Source organism: Agelaius phoeniceus, chromosome 22 (assembly GCF_051311805.1).
Source record: "Agelaius phoeniceus isolate bAgePho1 chromosome 22, bAgePho1.hap1, whole genome shotgun sequence".
Classification (NCBI taxonomy): Eukaryota; Metazoa; Chordata; class Aves; order Passeriformes; family Icteridae; genus Agelaius; species Agelaius phoeniceus.
This window is the reverse complement of record NC_135286.1, coordinates 7,236,143-7,256,544: the sequence shown is the minus strand read 5'-3', so window position 1 is coordinate 7,256,544 and position 20,402 is coordinate 7,236,143. Positions and strand designations below refer to the sequence as shown.

At 46.0% G+C, this 20,402-nt stretch overlaps 1 protein-coding gene across 4 annotated transcripts in view; it reads left to right on the top strand.

Moving 5' to 3' along the window:
* Window positions 1-20,402, top strand: part of EPB41 (erythrocyte membrane protein band 4.1) — a 95,481-nt gene that overhangs the window by 20,036 nt on the left and 55,043 nt on the right. The gene's annotated exons all lie outside the window — the stretch shown is intronic.

Here is a 20,402-nt window from a genome sequence, read left to right as displayed (position 1 = left end):
AGAAGGGGGGAGGGAGATATGGCGGGGAAGGGCTTAGGGCTCCACAGACCGATGCCTGCTCACCCACCCATGGGGCAAATGTGGATGCTGTGGTCTGATATGAGTCAGGCAAGGGCTCTTTCCTGTCCCTGGATCCTGCTTTGCCCTGAATTCTAGCTCAAGAAAACACCTTGGACCACTGGGAAGTGATGCTCTTACTGGGTTTTCCACCAAGATGTATTTTTATTTCCTATCTCCAGCGAGGCACCGTTTGTGATGAAAATTACTCCAGAATGTCTGGAATGAGTTAAAATCCACCTCAAACACCTCTGAGTCCTGCAGCTGCAAGTGTTCCAAGTCCTCACTTCCTTGTCTTTTGGGGAAAAGGAACTTGTTCACCCTTGGTGCACTGGTTTGAGGAAGCTGGTTTTGGGCAGGGTCTGTCAGCTTTTCCCTCTGTGGCTGTGTAAATGAGAATTCAAGAATTGCATGATTGCATGGTGAAGAGAAAATTTCTTAGAGATTGTCCAAATTCTGGAGTTGGTGCTATGCTGGTTCAGTTATAATTCTGTGTGTTAATTTAATTAAGATACTGGACAAGCGAAGCAAAATCGGTCCCTTCCATTGCAAACTATTCCATGAAAATCTAATATTTGAACAGTACCACAAATCCCTTTTTGCCTTTCCTTGCTCTTTCCATTTAGGATTTGAAGGCTTTTCAAATACGCTGGATTTTCTTGCCTTAGTTTGCTGGATCTGGAGGGATGGTCTTTGAATTAGTGATTCTTATTCACAGTTGAGATATGTAAAAATAATGCCTGTAAGATCTCATGGGGCAGAGAGTATGCTGGGTCTGGATGAGGGATGCAGAGGGGCTCTGCCCTGGCTGCTGCTGCTGCTGTGATGCGGTGGAGTGCAATTCCTTTCACAGTTAGCTAACTCTTGTGTCACTGCCCCAGGATCTGCTCCCTTTGCTTCAGAGGTTGCTTTGTGGAGATCCAAAGTAGGTTGTTTTTCTTTTTTAATGGCTGATCCAGCAATATCTTTGATGAATTTAAGTTTTTCCTGCAGCATTGTGGTGACTGGTAAGGGTTGTGTGTCGCATGTCAGTGATACTGATACTCTTGATGTTTATATTTTACATCATCTTGCATCTTCATTTGCACTTCTAGGGCAATTTTGAGCATTGGGTGGGATTTAAAAGGCAGTGCATATCTCTGCTGCCATGGCCTTAATAAAGAAGGCAAGGATTTTCTAGGATTCCCATGGACAAACATAATCTGCTGTGGAAGATAAATATCAGGATAAACATAGTGCGTGCTCCTTACCTTGAAAACTCAATTAGAGCCTTATGAAACATAGAGAAGGATGATTTTTCCTAATATAAACACATTCATTATTTCCTGTATCAGTTTAGATGACAAGAACAGGAATTACCTGTGTTTTCGTCTGATCTCACAATTGCAAGTTAAAACAAATAATCTTATAAAAAGCAAAGCATTTCATGGGAAAGCAGTAATCCTGAAGAGTAAGGACTCCTCTTGGCCTGTTTCCAAACATTGTATGTTCCTGAGGCCTATAAATGCTTCAGGCAAGGATACTCCAAACCTACATCTCCTGGCTCCAGTATCTTCCTGCCAAGTGCCTATGTGCTCTGCATGAGCAGCCACGGTGTTTTTCATTGGACAGCGTTTGATTTTTGGAAAGTGGTAAAACAATGTCTCTCCTACTGCCCCATTTACTCCTTGTTGAGCAGATATTTGAATGAATGGAACATAGGCTGGCAAGGATGTGGTTTATCTAGGGAGCAGCCACCTCCACAAATTCATTTATTAGAGATCAAAGTGCTGCTCTGCCAGGATAGCTTGCAGGGATGTCGGGATGCTCCATGTGCTTTGATACATTGATAGGTGAATGATGATGATAATGATGTTGTGAATGTGGCATGTAACATGCTGGAATAAAGTTGTGTATACAGAAGGTTGCTGATGGAAGGCAGTGGCTCTGTACTAGGTTTTCACCAGCAGTTACTTGGCATCTCAAAGGAATCCTGGATTTTTGGGGTCAGCAGGTGAACCTCAGGCTCTTCATCCTTGGATGTTCCTGAGTATCCACAGCATCTGACTAGGAATTTTTTCTCAGATATCTTTTCTTGTATTCCCAAATGAGGGGCATGTGCTGAGAGCCTCTTCATTTGGGGGAACCGTGACAGTACCTGTGTCACTGCAGGTGGATTTTTCTTCAGCCCCTTACTCCCATATTTCACCTATTTATTGGAAAAAGCCCTGGAAATCGGTGGTGCTCAGAGATCTTGTGTCCATGCCAGGTGGGAAAGCTCTGGGCTCTCCCCACCTATCCAGGCCAGAGGTCCCTGTTCGTAGTGGGAGCTTCCCACCCCTCTTTGGGTGGAGGAATGTGTGGGTGGGGCTGTGGTGGGGAGGTAGAGCTGAGCTGTACTGTGTGCCACACTGGGTCAGAATCTGAACTTGCTGGAGCTGCTTTTACACTCCTGGGAAGCTGTGATGAATCTAAAGGCTTTAATAGGACAGTGTGAGGGTCTCTGCAGCGGCCCTATGAATGCAAATAATTTCCCATCATAAACTTTACTTTGTACTTTTGAGCTCTACTGCAGGTCTGTTGGCTTCCCTCTAACTTCTGTGCAGTTTTCCTAGAGCGTTAAGGAATATCAGATACTCAGGTTGTTCAGGCTTGGAGCTGTGTTTCCTGCTGCTGTGTATTTCTCTGGGAAGTTCAATATAAACCTTTGCATCAGGACTAGAAATTGCAGTCTGGCCTTGGGGATCTTTTGCAATGATTATTCTTTCTTGGTGCTTGGTTTATTGTTGTAATCTCGTGTAGGCTAAGCAGGCAACGATGTGTAAAGATTTCCCTTTGTATTTCTAATCTACTACTGTTTTGATCAGTATTGTGGTTTCTTAAGTTGCAAAGAACTGTAGATGCGGCAGAGCAGGGATTTATCTTTGTCCATCGGATGGATTACGTAGGAATGTTTATGGCTTGTACTTAATCCAGATTAATATTATTAGTTTCTTTACATTCAGTTGGTTGTTTACACTTGTTTTCTGTTTATGTGAATTTTTGCTTGTGTAATGCTGCTCACATTGTGTATTAAAAGCCAGTGCTTTTAATTTGTCCAAGTAGATCATTTAGATGGACTAAATCTTTCTCTCTCTCTCTTCTTTCTTTTTTAAATGAAGCAGTTCCACAGAGAGGGAAATTATGTGGGCTTCGGGGCTATGTTCAAGCAATCGTACTCTTCCAGGCCATGCTCCTCCAGACCCTGCTCCATTTTGGATCTGGGATTTTTAAACAAATTCCCATGCCAGCTTGCTTTAGCTGCTGTGCTCAGAGCAAATGTTGATAGCAGTGGTTTATAATTTATAATTCATAAAGTCTTACAGCACTTGAACTCTGGTGCTTTTGGAGGAGACTGAGAATTTTGTATCTCCCTGATCTCGGTGCAGAGCCTAAAAGATGTAGGAAGATGGGAAGCTCAGGGGAGTGTTTCGTCTTGCAGGTGGTGGGAGAGCTCCATGGCTGCCTGGTTGCATGGCCATGGCCACAGTGTTGGGTGCTTCCCTCCCCCATGTGTATTTTTGGGGAGCAGCCCAGTCCATCTGCTGGTGAGGGCGAGTGCCATGGGATGTCAGCCTGGCTTTCAGACTGGGTCACACAGTGGAATAACCCTCTGTGGCTGCATCAGGAAACCTGGAGCCCAGACCTGTGGAGGATCCTTTGCTCTGTCAAAATTGAGTCCTCCTTACAGGATCAGCTCAGCCTGAGATGTAAACCACAGCAAAACACACCGTGGCTGGAGCCTGGGGATGGGAGTACGCTTTGCAACAGTGGAAGAAGAATTGGGCTGGTTAGCTGTTTCTATGAAAACCACAATTCCTTTGAACTCTCCGGTCACTGGTTGTAGGCTGATTATTCCGCTCCTTCCCCACCCCATGGAATATGTGTGTGTGAGAGAGATAATTAAAAGCTTTTAGTTAAATAAATAACTAAGCTGCTCACGTGGCTTTATAGTAGAATTGCAGAGCCAGACCCTTGGAGGTGGAAGATGGTGCACACTGCTGCTGGTCCCACAGCATCTCCTCACCTTCCCATGCTGGTGTGGCCTTGGAGTGTGATTCCATATGGACTTTTCACCCCTAGGGCCTGAGTATCACTGAATATGAGAGCGAGCAGGGTATAAGTGGGGACAGTCTCATCCCATTGTGTCCAGGGCTCCAGGCTCTATTTATTCCCTGTTATTCAAACTCTGCTCCAAAGACAGGATTACTAATTCCCGTCCAAATTCATCTGTGATGCCTGTGTACAAATGAATCAAAAGCATGAGCTGGTCTTTGCAATTCACTCATGAGATGGTGTGGATGCTCCAGGATGGCTTGAAGGGTGGTTTGGTTTTATCCCATTGACATGGAGCTGGATGGAACGTTTCATGTTCCAGCCCTGGTTTCTGCCTCTGTGAGCTGCCTGCAGTGCCTTGAGCCAGGCACTTGGAAAATGAGAAACATGCAGCTGGTAACCATTCCTGGGGAGTTTTAGGAGTTGTTTGTCTTTGGGCAGGGGTTGGTTCATGGAAGGATAAAAGTCTTTCAGGTCCAGCTTCAGCTGCCCTAAACAGCAAATATTTTTGCTCCTGCAGCCCTGCCTTGCATGCTGCCTTCCAGTTCCTGAACCAGTGTATAAGAGGGCCCTATAGCCAATGTCATAGAATTTCCTGAGTTGGAAGGGACCCACAAGGATCATCAAGTCCAACTCCTGGCCCTGCATAGGACACGCCAACAATCCTACCCTGTGCATCCTTGAGAGGGTTATCCATTGTCCAAACGCTCCTGGAGCTCTTGGCAGGTTCGGGGCTCTGACCATTCCCTGGGGAGTCTGGTCAGTGCCTGACCAGCTTCTGGGGGAAGAAACTTTTCCTGGTATCCCACCTGAATGTATATTCCTGATTTCCCCTCTTAACATGAGGGCCAGAGGAGAGCAGGATGCCCTGGGGCTTCATGGGAAAATGCAAATTTTAGTCAGTGCAGGGGCAGCTCAGGGTAACATTTTGCAGACTGACAAAAAACTCTCTTAAATCCCCAAACAAAAACTGCTGATCTGTCCTTCAAATACTGGATTCTGTGTTTGCATAGTGTATTAGTCCTGTTGGCAAAGACACATATCCTGGCAGTGTCACTTTGACATGCACGTCAGACACAAGCCAGTGGGACCCTCCAGGGATGGAGCCCCTTGGAGAAGAGCAGTGGTGAGGTGTCATCCTCCTGGTACAAGGGAGTCCTCCTGTCCTTCATGTACCATGAAAACTCAGCTGCTCATTTGATGTAAAAAAATCTTGAAATCCAGCTTTAGGCCAAAGTTTTCTGGCCTTAATACCTTTTGCAACTATTGGTTGGCAGTGAATTGACAGGCAAGATGGAAATTGTGTGTTTAAATTGTGGGGATGGTTGTTGGTCTGAAGTCAAAAGAAGTCACCTATCCAGCATCCCTCTTTCTCCTGCATGAGTGCATGTAAGTATATAGAGGCAGTAAAAAGGCCATTTATCATGTAAACGTGCCCTGACACAGACAGGAGGCAGACCCCTATGGCTTGTAGGAGGAAGGGGTCACATTCCATGCAAAAAACCAGCATTTTTAGGACCCTTGGTAGCACGTTATTACAATTTGAACAGGGGAAACCGGGTGGGATGAGTATCAGGCACTTCCCTGGTGTCCCTGCATCCCTCCTCCTGGGAAGTACCAGCGCTGCTCCCATGTCACTCCATTCCTCCTGGGATTGGTGCTGGTGGCTGATGCTGATATCGCTGCTTTTTTATCTCCAACTGCCAACTTGAAAGCCGAGTGTGTGTGGTGAGAAGCTCATGAGAGTCTCGGTGAATACGCACATGAAGTAGCAACAAGATAAACTCAGTGTGGGCTGCCTGGTCCAGCTGCGGGAATAACTTTCATCACTTTTTCTCCTTTTCAGAGGAAAAGCTGGAAGCTTTTGGGGCCTGGAGAAGAGTTCAGTTGCAGAGAAAATGCGAGTTTTCAGCTGTTCATAAATGTTTCTAGTCAAAAGGGTTTAAGGACCCCCACACTTTCTCAAAGAGGGGGACCAACTAGCAAGAGAAATTGAAGAGGAAGAATGTAGGGTACATATATATTGCTTTTCCATGGATTTTCATGTGCAGCCAGGCTCCCCCAGGTGTTTAAACAGGATGGAAAAGGGGTCTTGCAGATGTGTGAGTTTGCTGACTCACACACATGAGCTGGCTTCATTCTTCAGGGCTTTCTGAAAAATGTAATATTGTCAGGATGGCCTTGGGAATGTGGTTTATCTGCAGTGGGAGCAACTGCATCAACGTGGGAAGGGCATGCTGGTGATACTGGGGGGAAATTGCCACGTGCTGAATTCCTCTGGCACTGCTTCTAGTGAGTGCTGTAGTTTCTTCAGACTTCTGGAGGGGTTTGTTGTCGTTGTAACTGCTGCTTCTGTTACTTCCATCAGGTCTGTCTAGGTGCTGCCTTCAAAAAACACTTCCTTTGTTTATGGGTGGTAGCGGTATCAGTTTGTTTGTTCCCACCCATCTCTGCTCTTTCCTTCGCTCCTCCCAGAAATAGTGGAATAAAGCTGGGGTTGGTTGATGAGGTCAGAGCAGCTGTTGTGCCCATCCCGGAGCAGGACCCCTTCCCTGCCCATCTCTTCAGTGAAGTTTGGGATGCTTCACTCCCTTGATAACAAGAACCCAAGGGACTTGTCGTGTCCAAGCAAGTTCGTCTCAAAAAATGACCTTTTTTCCTCTGTTTACACACTGAAGCAAGTTTTTTCACTTTGTTTTGTTCTGAAGCAAGATGCTTTGAGTAGCTGATGTCTCCCATCCCCTCAGTTTTGGGTCACCAATGCAGAAAGCATCCCTCTTCTTGGTTCAGGTGCTCTTCCTCCTACCTGCAAACACCTACTGGATGCCTGTGGGGAAACCAGCAGTGGCACAGACAGTGTTAGTGACTTCATGTTTTGCAGCTGCTGCTCTTGTCTTATTTAAAAATGATGATTGACTCTCTTAATCTATCCTGATGATGACGTATGGCGATATTCCTTTTGCAGACATGTGGTTTATTAAAAAAAGAGTCCCTGTTGCATGATGAATCGAGAGGGAGCGCTCGGGGAAACGGAATCTATTAGTGTTACTTGCCTGTGTGCCTCCTGAGGCAGGAATGGGAGTAGATAATGGACATGAGGGATGAATTCACAAAGCAAGGAGGCTTGCAATTACAGAGAAATTTGGTATTTCAATGTGATTCTTTTCTTGCAGGTTTATTTTTTTTATAATTGAGCTGGACTTTACAGCATGAGGATTGCTTGATTATTACACTGGTGGATTTGACCTGCACAGTGCTAATCACAGCAAAGGCTGGCAATCAAATACATTATATTATACACAGCATATGCAAATACAGTGGAATTAAACTTTTTTCTCCTTTTTTTTGAGGTAGATGCACAGCTGCATCTGTGCCAGTGATAAGGTTCTCTGCAGACACAGGTGAAGGAGAGGTGCCAGCGCCCTGTGCCTGCAGCTCCATCACACACGGGTTCAGGAGGTTGGAAGGTGTGCACGGAGCTCATTAGTGTCTCAGTGGGTGCTAACCTGGTTACAGGGTTGGCTCTGTTTGCTGGGGGAAGTGGTTGTACGTTAACCATTTCTCATGATTTCTCAGCACAAACAGTTGTAAATCACTCCTGTGGTAGGAGCAGCTGCAAAAAGCGCTCAGCTCTGGTTTTGCTGTGCAGAGGTACCACCTCCTGCCTGGCCTTTGAAAACAAAATATAAGGAAACAACTCTGCCCTTTTGAAGTATTAACTACAAAATCAGCTGAAAATTTGTTGATAGATTCTGCTTGTTTTGGAAACAGGTTAACCTTCTGAAACTTCTGACTCTGGCTGAACAGGGAGTGATGAGTTACACTGAAACTGAGGTTTGATTAATTGTAACTTTCATAGCACTTCAGCTTCGCCTCTAGAAAAACAATATAGGATTGATGAAGAACATTGTTCTTTCACTAAAACACTAGTCCTAATAAATTTTCTGGGGGGGGAACGACAGAACATCAGAAACACTCCCATAGAAAATATTTTGAGACATTTCTTTAAAACAAAAAGCAAGGGGAGAGAGAAAAGAACAAGCCTCTCTGTTGTAAAGGATTGTCAGAGCTTTGCTATTGGAGCAAGAGTGTTTGGGATTTAGGGAAGTAGGACAGACACGCAGCCGGCTGCACCTCATGAGATTGACCATCATCTCAACATGCCTAGGTCAGCCAAGACTAGCAGTTGCTCAATTCCACATCTCCAGAAGAAACAGTGACTGGGGAACGTGCAGTTTTTGTCTGTTTTTCCGAGTTAATCTCCTTGCCCTGCTTTCCCACCTATGGGCTGTGGTTTTGCCTAGTCACAAGGTATTTCATGGGTGCAGTCAGTTCAGGTGCTACAAGTCAGAGATGTCTGGGGATGAGTCACTAAAGCTCAGGATGGGGCAAGTTTCTCAAAAACAAGAAAACAGGCATTGTGAAAACTTAATTTTAAGAGTTGATTCCCAGACACGAAAAGATCCAGACCTCTTGGTATTGCCAGTGATGAGCTCTTTTGATGTGCTTTGAGAAATAGGCTTGAAATTTGTTGCTGTGTTTAAAAAAAAAAGTGTCTTTGCTGCTCAAAGCAGTGAATTATATTTTTTTTTAATCTGAAAAAAATGGAAAATGGAAAAAAATTCAGCTTGGAGCTAAGCGGATACTTGATTTTTAAGTTGATAATTCGTCACACAAGTAATCAGCTAGTGTGATATCCAGCACAGTCCCTTCTGACTTTTGCAGTGATCATATATGTGATCTGCTCTTACTGTGGAGAAAAATGGATGTGGCACTTGCATTTTAGTTGGAGGACTCACTTTTTTGGGTTGAATCACTGTAAATGGGGATGTGTATGTTTCATTTATAATCTGAAATCCACCCATCTGGTACTAATGAAGTGTTTGGTGTAAGCCACCTGCAGCAGAAGCCTATGCAGCCATTCTTGATTTCCCAATGGCATGAGCATTTGTATGATTATGTGGCACCTTCTTATTTTAAGCTGTGCTGGAAGTTGGTTTTGCTGCTTAAAATGAGCTTCTGTAAAGTAGCAGCTTGCTGGGTGACCACTAATTGATTTAATTACTGCTCTTAATATGAAATATGTTGTGGGTTACAGAGGCATGTTCTCCTGCACCACAGTACTAGACTGATGCTGTCCCAGATGTGGGACGTGTTCCCTGTGGCCCCAGGCAGGCATGTCCCTGGTGTGAGCAGTTCAAGCCACCATGGTGTTCCCCATCCCAGTGCTACAACATGGATTTTTCTCTAAAGCTGTGCTTGGCAAGGTCTGGGAGCAGAAGTGAAGCACAGAGAAGAATTACTCTCCTTTTTATCTTTCCTCTTGTATTTGGATGTCTAGCACTGATCTTCCCTGCTGTTGTCAAGACTGAGTTCTGCAGTGCTGTTGGTGGAACACTTTGAAAGTGCACTGTGCCATGCAAAGGGAAACACATTTTTGAGAAAAAAAATCTAATATTAAAAATAAGTAGATAATCATGGCAAAGTGCTGTTTCCTTCTGGCATATCACTGTTTCATGCAAGTGGCAGTGAATTGTGCAATAAAGATCTATTTGTAGAAAGCTAAAAAAGAGGCCAGAATTTACGGGATTATTAAATCTGAGCAATGTGAGTTGCACAATAGCTTGTTATGCTGCTGTCTGCAGAGGCCACTGTGTGAAGGCAAACGGGCATTCTGTGCTCTTCCTGAAGGCTCACGCTGTACTCCTGTGTCCCTAGGCTCTGCACAGGGAGCTGTTTTGGGTCTTAACCTCACAGGGCTGTTATTAATGCTTGAACAGCACAGTTCTTGCTATAAAGTTACCTGTGCTTGAAGGGCCACGGTACACAGGCATTTCTCCCATAGAGTTTGGGTTCCTCATCCTCCTGGTTTTGAGTGCTTTGCCAAGGTGCTTAAAACTCATGGGCATTTATACAGCACTGGCTGCTGTTGCTGGTGCGTGCCTTTAATTCCAGAGATTTCTAGGTTAACATCCCCAGGCTTGAACTGGTGTTTTGTTGAATCCCATAGGGAAAAACAGATATTTATTGCTGTGGATACTTGAGGGATCCAAAGGGCTGTTGAAATCTGGGCATTGTGGCTGTGATGTTCATGGTCTGTTTCACCAAACCTGCCCTTCATGCTCAGGAATGTTAGTCTACCACTGGAGGAATCTCTCTTTCTGCTCCCAGAGGAGAGACTGGTCCTGGATGCTTCAGCCCTGTGCAGTAAAGCAGACGGCAGCCTTGTTCACAGGGTACTCTGTAATTAATGTTGGCTCTTAAGAGCCAAGTAATTGGGAGCAGTAATTGGATGGTAGCTTAAGAGTAGGAGTACAATTTAATAAAACAAACAGGCTTGCAGTTGTAATGTCAGCAAGTAAAACACCTGGGAAACAGCAAATCCACATGGCGGTGACGCCAGTGAGGTCCGTGCTCAGCGCAGGCGCTTTGAAGCCCAGGCAGTCAACCAAAGCCTGCAGAGCAGGGCAGGGCAGGTCCTCTTCTCCTTCCCTTGTTGCTGAACGACCAGGGACACAGCCTGGTAAGGCAGATACTTTTTAAACATCTCCCATGCTTAGGAATAAGAGAATGAAATGTTCGTGTTTTGGAGTTCTAGTTCACTTCTAAAGAGCTTTTGCAGCTTGTTTAGCTGGGGAGCTGGAGTGAGCTCAGGCTGTGCACCGGTGTCCTAACCAGAGACCAGCTCATTGCATTTGTTTCCGTCTCGTTTTTGCTGTTTACTCTTAAACTACACTTCTTGCCACTGCAAGGGCTCTCATTAGTCTGCTTTTATTTTCTGTATTGCCCTGCTGACAGCTTATACTGGCAAGGAGGTGCCTCCCAGCTAGCTCAACCTGCTCCGACCTCATTTGTATGTTCATTGTTTTTATCTCAGAGGGGAACGGGTGACTATTTACCTTCAGATTGTGTGTATAGAAAGGGAACTTGAAGGAAGTGCAAAGGAGGTGTTTAAGAATATATTTATTGGAGGACCAAAGAGTGGGTTTGGCTGGGGCACCTGGGTGAGCTCACTGATGCTTTTTGCTCTCTCCACTCTTTCACCCTGGCCTCATTTGAAGGGTCTTCTCATGGCAGTTTTAACCCGAACAATGGTATCACCAGAGCCTGCAGAAAAGAGGATCTGTGTGGCATTTTATTCCCTTGTGCTGCATGAATGTGGATTTCAGCAATATTGTTGTGTGGCTCCTGCTGTCAGCAGCACATTGAAAAGAGTGGCTCACTTGTCTGGAATTGTGACTGTGGGATTTGCAGCCCTTTAGCAGCATAATTTTAGCTGAGGCTCTCCATTTATTCCTCAGTACTGGGCAAGACCAATTGATTTTGGATCTCAGTATTTTGGAAAATACTGAGAATAATATGGCTTAGTCTTAATTTGCTGTTGCTTTTGATACTTGATAAATACCTGAGCTACGCTGAGTCCCTGTGAGTTTGTGGAGCTTTCAGCTGGATGAAGCACTCTTGGGCTCAGTGTGGCTTCATCTGTGCATGAAGCAATTGCACAACAAGGATTTAAATATAAAGAAGGGAAAAATAAGCAAAGCTTCTTCAAAAAAAACCCCATGTGGTTGTTCCTACCACCATTATATTGTCGGGGGTTTGTGTGTATGCACACAAGCACACACTTTGAATAGAATAAGGATTATTTTGAAACCTAACTCATAAAATAAGTATGAATGGGATGCTAAATTGTGTATATAAGGCCAGTAGCTTATCCAAAAAGCACCACTACCCCCATGTACAATTCTCCCTAATTTATTTTATTAGGGAGAAATTTAAACCAGCTGCTGTTTCCTGCATATGCATTATCCCTACCAAAGAATATATTTTGTCTTTATTGGCTCTTCATTTATTTTAAAATATTGCAATGTTAAAACAGTTGGAAGCTGTTTATTGTTGTCTTCTCAGCTGGTTGGTGGCCAGCACTGTCCTGGCTGTGCCATGACAGGTTGCGTTGGCACTGGTGGGAGTGGAGAAAGCTGTTTTACAGCTTCCAAGTGCTGCCCCAGTTTCCCCAGTGCACATGCCCACCTGACTTCATAACCACACGCCCTTTAATGCCCTCATGGGTGTTAAACTTCTCTCAGTGTTGTGTGTATTAACAGTATAAAATATCCTGTATTAACAGTATAAAAGGGAGAGGACTGGGGAGAAAAGTGTGAGTTGGTGAGGAAAGGCATCCTGGACAGCCCCTGGGAAGTGGGGGGAAGGTTGGAGGGAATCAGGGGGTGGTGGAAGAAAGAGCAGGGGTGATGGAAGAAAGAGCAGGTCTGGTACAGCCAGACAGGAGGGTAGGAGAGATCCTTTTAGTGCATGTTGTCCATGGAGCTTCTGGGTGGAGCAGTGTTTGGATCAGCAGGATTAAGTGTGGCTGGAGAAGGTACTGTGGTGTTTTGTTCAGAAACACAAGGGCCATCCAAGAGCACCGCTGTGGTACTCAGCACTAACCCTGCTGTGGTGTTCTGGGAGGCAAAGGTGGGCGTTGAGGAGGTGGAAAATACCTCTTGAGAGCCAGTAGAGCATGGCCGTGCTGGTGTTTGTTCAGTGAAGTCACAAACCACGACCAGCCTTCACACCAACCTATCCAGCACAGAAAGGAGGGTGGCAACCAAAAATATGAGCAAACAGCCCCTGAATGTGGGTGCAAAGTGTATTTCTGGCCCCTCCCTGCTGTATTGAGGGTGAACACAACTTCCTTTTCCTTTCTGTAGTCTGAAGAAAGCAATGCTTGTGTACATTTCCTCCATGCAAATAATTGCAGCAACTCTGCCTGATGCTGGAGCTGAGCAGACTGTGCAGCCAGAACCAGCATGGATCCTTACTTGGGTCTCCAGTGGTGAAAAAACCTTCACAATACCATCTTATCATTCATCCTATTCTTTAAATCGGTGCTTTCCTTTTCCCCCATGGTGGTGTTTATATCCTGTTCACTGTTTCCTACTGCTTATAGGCCAGGCTGCTGCCTGGAGCTCAGCTGCTGTGCCCTGGTGAGCCATTAATGCATCAGGATGGGATCTGGGGCAGTAATTCAAAACAGGAGTGAGCACAGGCTCCCTGTGGGATAATGCTGCCATGGCTCTGCGGGCAGGCAGAAGGTGTCAGCGTCATTATTTTCATTCTGCAGCAGAAGTGGGGGTGATAAAGTGCTCACTGAGTGTTTGCTGTCCCAAAGGATCAAAGGGATTCCTGACAGCTGAGCTGCTGAAATGGAGCATCCCCATTGTCTGCCTTTAACTGAGCTACTGAATGGTGATGGACCAAAATCATCAGGATAGGTACTGAAATGCTGTCCCTCCATCCTGTGGATCAGTATTGGAGAGGATTGCTTGAAATGGTCACTTTTTTGCTGTAAACTTCTGAGAGCTGCGCTCCCATTCCAAAACCTCAGACTGCCAGTGGTTTATCTGCTCTGCCAAAGAAAGAGGTGACTATTTAATGAAAATAGCATTTCCAAGCTGTGTGTCTTGTTAAAGCATCCAGAACACCATGTCGTGTCTTTTCCCCGTTGGTGACACTGCACAGCCAGTGTGGGAATTCAACAGCAATTTTGATTCAAAGCCACCTTCAGTGAAAATGGTCGTTTGTAAATGTGTTGCATCAGATGTGTCAATGAATGTAATTAAGGAATGAAGACTGCTGCACACCCCTAATTAAGGGGATTAAAAACTAAAGCTGCCTGATTCCACTGCTGGATGGAAAAAACAGACTGGTGGAAACAGCCAGAGGCCAAATCTTGGTGAGGTGAGAGGAGTTCTGCTGCAGTCCCTGTGCTCTCAAAAGGGGCAGCTCTGGGAGGTGACAGGACTTAGCTGCTCTGCTACATGCCATAACTGACTGCTGACTGTACATGGTGGTATTTAATTGCTGCTTCACACTCCCTTTCTGTTTGGTTCCTGTTTCTGGTGGGGATGGGAGGATTTTCATCCCTGCCAGCCATGCTGGGGTGCAGCCTTGGGAAGCTGACAGTTGTGTCACCCCATGTTAGTTTGGTGTCCTGGTGTCTCCTGCCATCTTGGTACCCATCCCCAACTCTTTGGCTTTTCTGGATGGTGCTGGGGGATGTGTGTGAGGACACAGGGCAGAACCTCCAGGCATCTGTGAGGTGCTTTTTGCAAGCCAAATTGTGCCAATAGAAGATGAAGAACATTGTGCAATGGAAATATTAGGAAGCTGTGCTCACTGAGGGCTTCTCCCCAGCCTTGCTAAGAGGAGATTGACTTTATTATGAGATGGGGACTGCCAACAAGGATGTCTCATTAATCCAAGCACTGATATCCCATTGTTTTTTTTTACTCAGGGTGGGCATTGCCTGCCCTGTGGTGCAGGATCCCTGGAGGGATTCTGGAGAACATCTGTGTGGGAGGTGTTACAAAACCCGCTGTGATTTTCCAGGAACCATCTTCTCTTTTGCTGCCTGGCTTGTGGAGCCACTGAAGGGTCATGGGTGACTTTGTGGTCACTGAGCATCTTGAGCAGAAAGCTGGGAGGAAAACCATCCCTATGGAGGTGGCGTGAAGTGTCCGAGCATGTTCCTGGGACATGCAGTGCTCTTCTGGTGCTGCATTCATTGGGGCACCATCCTTCTGGCTCCAGGGTGGCACTGGAGCTAGTCCAATCAAACAGAGTCAGTACCTTGAGGCTTTACAAACAGCTTCTGATTCCTGGCTCTGAGTGTTTGGGGGAACAGCTCAGTGACTGGTTATTTGCCTGTTGCCTGTGGACCTGGTCTGTTGGGAACGTGGTTACACCCGGGATTTGGATCTTTGCCTGCTCTTCTTGGGCATAGAGAGGAGTCTGCAGATGTGCAGTAGGATCGTCCCCATGTGTTTTTCCCCTGGGAGTGGTGCAGAGTTTAACTATCACCTGCAATATTTTTTTAAAAAGGAGAAAAAAAAAAGAGGGCAGCTTTCTGGAGGAGGTGTCTCCGTGTCTCCTCAACTCTCTCCTGTGCATGGTGCCCGCAGAAGATATGTTGCTGTTCCCAGTCTTAAGGCAAGGTCAGCAGCATCCCAGTTTGCATTCCTCATTGCTATGTGCCTTGGGGAGCTGCAGCCAGCTTGGAGTGGGCTTTTGCTGCTGCTTTTGATGGGGGTCCTCAATTAGCTCTTAGTGAGCTCTAAAACCAAGCTTCCTGATCTTGTGAGTTTTCAAGTTGTTGAAGGTTGGGTTCTTTCTGTGATACTGGGAGTTTACAGCTCAAGGTTTGTGGTGGGAATGGATTTCTTCTCCTTCTCTGTGCTGTTGCATGTGATACTGAGCCCTGAAAGAAGAGGAAACTTCAGAAAAGGGTGAGTCTTCCTGAAACAAAACCTTCCCCCTGCTCAGGAGCAGCACAGGCTGCTGCGTGCTGATACCTGCGGTGTTTGTACCCACCCAGCGAAATGCGGTTTCACAGCCCCCCTGCTCACTGACTCATTCCCTTGGGCTCCTTGGAGCTTTTGCTGTCCCAATTGTGTCACCACAGCTGGCATCCGTGTCTGTGCTGGATCTGCCTTGTTCTGTGCTGGTGGATGCTGAGGAGATCCCCAGCTTCTTCATCCCTTGTGTTGCTCTGCAGGTGTAAGTGGCTGCGGTTTGGCCAGAAAACTAAGAATTGAGGAATTTAGTAAATAATCTGCAGCTGGCCAGTGCCTTCCTGCACTCCTAGGTAAGGGTCATTAATCTTTAAAAGTGCAATGTTCAGGCTGATAATTACTGTAATGGTAATTTTAGTTACCTTGCAGCCCTTCTTTCACTGCTCGATGGTGGCAGTGAGCATGTGAGGGCAAACCAGGTAAATCAACTCAGCCTGGCAGCTGGTACAACTTCTTAAAACTCATTGAAACAGCACAAAACTACATTGCTGCACCCCTGGGCAGACCCAGGCACCACTGGGTTAGGCACCGTGTCCTGGGAATTTCTTTCACTGCAGGCTCTTGTGGGGGAGAATGATGTTTCCTCTGCATTCAGTATGTTTGGAGTGTTGCTGTAAGAAGAAAAGGTCTTGAAATCAGCTTAGAGTAGTGTAGTGACTAACTTAAGTATCCTTAACAAGCTGAGGGAGTTGTGGGTATTTGGACTTGAGAAGAGAAAGCTCCGGGGAGACCTTAAGAGCCCCTTCCAGTGCCTAAAAGGGCTTATAAAACAGAGGGAGATTGACTTTTTTACACAGGCGGATAGTGAGAGAATAAAGAGGAGTGACCTCAGGGCAGGACTAGGTGGGATAGTGGGGAGAAATTCTTTGCTGGGAGCATGGGGATGCCCAGAGAAGCTGTGGCTGCCCCTGGATCCCTGGAAAATTTCCAAGGCCAGGCTGGATGGGGCTTGGAGCATTCTGGGGTAGTGGAAGCCGTCTCTGCCCATGGCAGGGGGAGTAACAAGATAGGCTTTTGGGTCCCTTCCCTCCCAAACCATTCTAGGATTCTGTGATATTTGATGGCAATTTTGAAGCAGTAAGCCCAGCTGAAAGCTGGGGTTGAGGATGTTTTCATCCAGCTTTTTCAGCCAGCTTTCATGAGGGCTCGGCAGAGAACAAGCCTAGTGCTTGTTCTCCCAGCCCTTCCTGTAAGTGGTTCCCTCAGATAGTTCAAATATTGTGCATTTCATGTGTGCTAATAGCATCTGAATAACTGCATGATCATGGTTATTTTTAATGAATTTGGGGTGTTGTACCAGGGTGCCGCAGATAATTTGAGGCATTTGGGTGAATGCAAATTGCATTCACCCGTGAAGTAACAAATGAAGCGCTTAAGTGCAATGTCCCTGGCACGCAGGGGAGGAACAGCCCAGGTGTGTGAACTGGGACAGTCAGTGATGGAGCCTGTTAAGAGGTTTTAGCATCAAACATCCTTCTGGCTCTTGGTGCAGCCATGGTTCATCCTGGCAGGTGCCTCTGTGTTTGTTTGTGTGTGTGTATCTGTGTGCAAGGGTTGTATTTATCTGGTAAGCAGCTCTTTATCAAAGGAGTGTGCAGGGCCCTTGGGGCTTCTAATTATAGCTTTGGTTTGGAAGCAACCAAAGAGAGAGCAACAAAAGCAAAAAAGTGCTTTACTCACGTTCTTGGGAAACTAAGGAAAGAATATGAGCCTTGTTATGTTAAACCTTGAGTGTAAATGAGGCACAGTGTAAGTAAACACATCTGTGTTCAGTCGGGAAAAAAACCACCTTATGAATAATTCATGGAAAAAATCCTCCTGTTCAGCTGATGGAGGGCTATTGCTTATTTCTGTTGAACTGTTGCTTTAACAAGATGGAATGCTGCTGCGGGGAGAGCGATCGTCACTCGCAGCAGTGGCATTGTCATCTCTGCTGTGCTGTCATCGCCACCGCGGGTATTCCTTCGGTGCAGAGTCAGGAGTGGCTGTGACAGAGTGACCTGCTGGGACGGAGCCTGTCCTTGCCTCCCTGTGATGGAGTGGCTTGCTCATGGTGCTTTTGTAAGCACCGTCCTGCTGCTTTTCTTTGCACAGATTTCTGGCGCCTGCTGGGTGCCTGTGCTCCCTGTTTCCATGGGAGGCTGGTGGAGGGAGCAGCCCCAGGATGTTATCTGCACCACACAGGGGCTGAGCTGCTCATAGGGTGGGGATGGGCTTGGATGGATCCTTCCCTCTCTCCGCCAGGTCGGGGAGATACTGGCTTTTTCAGCAAAGGATGGTTTTGGAGTGACTGCTGCCTGCCAGGCTGAGCTGCTGTGTCCTCCAGGAGGGTTTGGAGACTTGTTTCTGAAGAAGCAGCCCTGTCAGGCACTGTGTGTTTGAGACCAAACCATGTTGTTTCTGCTCTGGCCTCTGCTGCAGAGGGGAAGGGAGGGCCAAGAGTTACTGCTTGCTACTGAGTAGGAAACAGCACTTGTATTTTACTGATGCTTTTGTTAGTCTTCTTAGCCAGCTAGTGCGTTGCAATGGGTGGAGGGAGGGTCTATGAGCAGCTTGATTTTGCTGGCAGTCTGGTGCACGTGCCTTCTCCATGTCTCTGTTCTGGGTCCAACTGCTCCAAGTGAGTTTTCCAGACAGGTTCCACACGGGCAGCCTTTCCAAACCCATTGCCGTAGACAAGGCCCCAGTGACAAGTACATGTTTTCATTTAAATTTCAGCACTTCACCAATGAGCAAAGCCCATGAATTTCCATGTAAGGAATTCTGTACCATCCAGGAGGATTTTTGAGGATACGGAGGAGGAGCTCTCAGCTCCCTTTGGTTGTAATGCACTTACTGCTCCATTTAGTCAGGTCATTTTATAAGCCCAGTCTTCAATTTGACATAAATGATTTGCTTTCAGCAGATGGTGAGCTACTATTTTTGCCCTCATTTAAATAGGAAAGCTGTACGATAGCAGGAGATGGGAGAGGGGCACGGTGCTGCTGACATACTGTAGATTACCAGGGCTGGTCTGGTGAGAATTAAATCCAGGCAGCTGTAATGTGCCATCTGTGTTGTGTTGGGTGGTTTATTTTTCCCCCATTCAATGAGGCTCCTGAAGTCTCCTGTTACCCTCCAGGTCAGGCTGAGCAACAGCATCCTTTATGTTCATGATCCAAAGTATCAGCACAGAAAGACGAGGCATGTTAATTGTAAGAGGGTTTATAAAATGTCAGCACCAATTATTCCTCTAATGAAATGTATTAAATAAATTCTGAAAGGTTCTGAGTCTTTAGATTATTTTAAAGTTGTTTGAATTTCTCTTGAGACGCTTATTTTATTGCATTTGAATTTCTTACCTTGTTTGAAATCCCCAAGCAAACAGCTCTCTGCTATGGTCATAGTATCCCAGACTGGTTTGAGTTGGTAGAGACCTTAAAGTCCATCACATTCCACACCTTCCACTAGATGAGGTTGCTTCAAGCTCTATCCAATGTTTTCTTTACTGTAGTAAAAATCACATGTAGGATGCATAACACACACAGGTGGAGTGAGTCGTGCTGGTGGCAGCTGCAGTTTCCTCCTCTCCCACCCACAGCTTTGTTGCACGTGCACCAGGTCTTGACAAAACGGAATTTTCAGGCTGTGCTCTCTATTTCAAGCAGCATTCTGTGTAGTTTCCCTGGTGAATTATGTGCTTTTCACACACATTATGACATGGGAAGGAGCGCATTTTAAAAAAACCCACCACACTGTTGCTGAAACTATTTGATTTTTGCCTATTTTTAGCAGAAATTTCTGTCTTATCATTATCTCCAGCTCTTGCTGGAGCAGCAGTGTTCAGTGAAGGCACATATTTTTGCGTAGGAAAGTCAAGACAGTTTGTCCCACCCGTTATCTGGTGTTAGGCATCTCTGCAAGACAGTTTGTGTTTCCAAGAACTGAACCTTTCCCATGGACAGTCCTTTTTCTTCTTTCTCTGAAAAACTAAGCCAATGGGAATTAAGTAAGTTATGACATAAGCCATAAATCATTTTTCCAGGCTTGGAAACAAGGATAAGTTAGATTTTTCACAGCATCACAGGCTGGTTTGAGGTGGAAGGAACCTTAAAGCCCATGTCATCCCACCCCCTGCCATGGGCAGGAGCACCTTCCACTGTCCCCAAGCCCCATCCAACCTGGCCTTGGACACTTCCAGGGATCCAGAGGCAGCCACAGCTTCTCTGACCAGCCTGTGCCAGGGCCTCACCACCCTCACAGGCAGGAATTTCTTCCTGCTTTCTATTTAACCCTTCCTTCCTTCAGCATAGGTTCAGTTTACTATCACTAAACTTACTGGGTGCCTAAATAAGAGACTGAAGTAGGCTGACAGGTAGGAGAGGGTGACAGACATATCTAAACTTGCCTGTTTTATTGAGCCTCTGTAACTCATCATGGAACAGCCCAAATGAGCAGCACTGTCATTTCCAGGAAACTCAGGTGTCACCACTTAATGAGAACCTTCCAGAGCACAGACACCGTAAGTGAGGGATTTAGCGTTCTCTTGAGGACTGAAGGCTTTCTCAACAGGGAGCTGTTGCAGTGTGTTGAGCTACTCTAAAATCTTTTAGATAAGTCTCTGTGTGTCTGTGCAGCATGGAAAATGAGGATGGTTTGGCTTAGATTGGGCTTGTCTTCTGATGTCTGCAAGAGCAGAACCCATGGAGCCATGTGGGGATGAAACTGAATTTGACCATCATCTGCTCACTAGATAATTAGTGCAGGGAGGACAGGGCTTGAAGCGACCTGGTCTAGTCAAAGGTGTCCCTGCCAGTGCCAAGGGGTTGGAATGAGATGAGTTTAAGGTCCCTTTAACCCAAAGCATTCCACGATTTTATCATTGAACCATGTATGTTGGGAGCACAGTGAGCAGTGAGCACTTGCGCACCTTTTAAG